We start from the raw sequence: 2,470 nt of genomic DNA, 5'->3' as shown, positions 1-2,470 counted from the left end.
AAGGAAGGCCTGGAGACTGTACCCAGACGTACCTCGGAAGAAAGGCGTGGTGACTGTACTCAGAGGTACCTCAGAAGAAAGACCTAGTGACTGTACGCACAGTTACCTCAGAAGGAAGGCCTGGTGACTGTACCCATAGGTACCTGAGAAAGAAAGAATGGTGACTGTACCCAGAGGTACCTCGTTAGAAAGGACGGTGAGTGTACCCAGAGGTTACTCGGAAAGAAGTCATGGTAACTGTATCCAGGGGTACCTGGGAAGAAAGGCCTGGTGACAGTGCCCAGAGGGACCTCGGCAGGAAGGCCTGGTGGCTGTACAGAGAAGTACCTCAAAAGGAAGGCCTGGTGACTGTACCCAGGCGTGTCTCGGACAAAAGGCCAGGTGACTGTACTCAGCGGTACCACGGAAGGAAGGCCTGGTGACTGTACCCAGAGGTACCTCAGAAGGAAGGCCTTTGACTGTACCCATAGGTACCACAGAAGGAACGACTGGAGACTGTAAGCAGAGGTATCTCGTAAGAACGGCTTGGTGAGTGTACCCAGAGATACCTCGGAAACAAGTCCTGATGACTGTATCCAGAGGTACCTCGGAAGGAAGGCCTGGAGACTGTACCCAGAGGTACCTCAGAGAAAACCCTGGTGACTGTGCCCAGAGGGTCCACAGAAAGAAGGCCAGGTGACTGTACCCATAGGTACCTCAGAAGGAAGGCCGGTGACTGTACCCAGAGGTACCTCGGAAGGAAGGCCTGGTGACTATACCTAGAGGTAACTCGGAAGAAAGGTGTGGTGACTGTACCCAGGGTAACTCCCAAGGAAAGCCTGGTGACTGTACACAGAGGTACCTGGGAAGGAAGGCCTGGTGACTGTACCCAGAGTTAGCTCGGAAGAAATGTCTGGTGACTCTAAACAGAGGTACCTCGGAAAGAAGCCCTGGTGAATGTACCCAGAGGTACCTCGAAAGGAATGCCTGGTGACTGTACTCAGAGGTACCTCAGAAGAAAGACCTAGTGACTGTACGCACAGGTACCTCAGAAGGAAGGCCTGGTGAATGTACCCAGATATACCTCAGTAGGAAGGCCTTTGACTGTACCCAGAGGTACCTCTGAAGGAAGGCCTGGTGACTGTACCCATAGGTACCTCAGAAGGAATGACTGGAGACTGTAACCAGAGTTACCTCGTAAGAACGGCATGGTGAGTGTACCCAGAGGTACCTCGGAAACAAGTCCTGATGACTGTACGCAGAGGTACCTCGGAAGGAAGGCCTGGAGACTGTACCCACACGTACCTCGGAAGAAAGGCCTGGTGACTGTCCTCAGAGGTACCTCGGAAGGAAGGCCTGGGGACTTTACCCGGAGAGACCTCAGAAGGAAGGGATGGTGGCTATACCCAGAGGTGCCTTGGAAGGAAGGCCTGGTGACTGTACCCAGAGCTAACTCGAAAGGAAGGCCTGGTGACTGTACCCAGAGCTAACTCAGAAGGAAGGCCGTTGACTGTAACCAGAGGTACCTCGGAGAGAGCCCTGGTGACTGTACCCAGAGGGACCTCAGAAAGAAGGCCAGGTGACTGTACCCGGAGGTACCTCAGAAGGAAGGCCGGGGGCGGTACACAGAGGTATCTCTGAAGGAAGGCCTGGTGACTGTACCCATAGGTACCTGAGAAGGAAAGAATGGTGACTGTACCCAGAGGTACCTCGTTAGAAAGGACGGTGAGTGTACCCAGAGGTTACTCGGAAAGAAGTCATGGTAACTGTATCCAGGGGTACCTGGGAAGAAAGGCCTGGTGACTGTACCCAGAGGGACCTCGGCAGGAAGGCTTGGTGACTGTATTTAGGCGTGCCTCGGACAAAAGGCCAGGTGACTGTACTCAGCGGTACCACGGAAGGAAGGCCTGGTAACTGTACCCAGAGGTACCTCGGAAGGCACGCCTGGTGACTGTACCCAGAGATGCCACGGAAGGAAGGCTTGGTGACTGTACCCAGAGCTAACTCAGAAGGAAGGCCTGGTGATTGTACCCAGAGGTACCTCGTAAGAAAGGCCTGGTGACTGTACCCAGAGGTACTCCTGAAGGAAGGCCTGGTGACTGTACCCAGAGGTACCTCAGAAGGAAGGCCTTTGACTGTACTCAGAGGTACCCCTGAAGGAAGGCCTGGTGACTGTACCCAGAGGTACCTCAGAAGGAAGGCCTGGTGACTGCACGCAGAGGGACCTCAGAAATAAGCCCGGGTGAGTGTACCCAGAGGTACCTCAGAAGGAAAGCCCGTGACTGTACCCAGAGTTACCTCGTAAGAATGGCCTGGTGACTCTACCCAGAGGGACCTGGGAAGAAAGGCCTGGTGACTGTACCCAGAGGCAGCTCGGAAGAATGGCCTAGTGACTGCACCCAGAGGGACCTCAGAAATAAGCCCGGGTGAGTGTACCCAGAGGTACCTCAGAAGGAAAGCCGGTGACTGTACCCAGAGTTACCTCGTAAGA

The sequence above is a fragment of the Loxodonta africana genome, unplaced genomic scaffold, assembly GCF_030014295.1.
Source record: "Loxodonta africana isolate mLoxAfr1 unplaced genomic scaffold, mLoxAfr1.hap2 scaffold_51, whole genome shotgun sequence".
Lineage (NCBI taxonomy): Eukaryota > Metazoa > Chordata > Mammalia > Proboscidea > Elephantidae > Loxodonta > Loxodonta africana.
The sequence above is the reverse complement of the archived record's forward strand: the minus strand, read 5'-3'. Positions refer to the sequence as shown.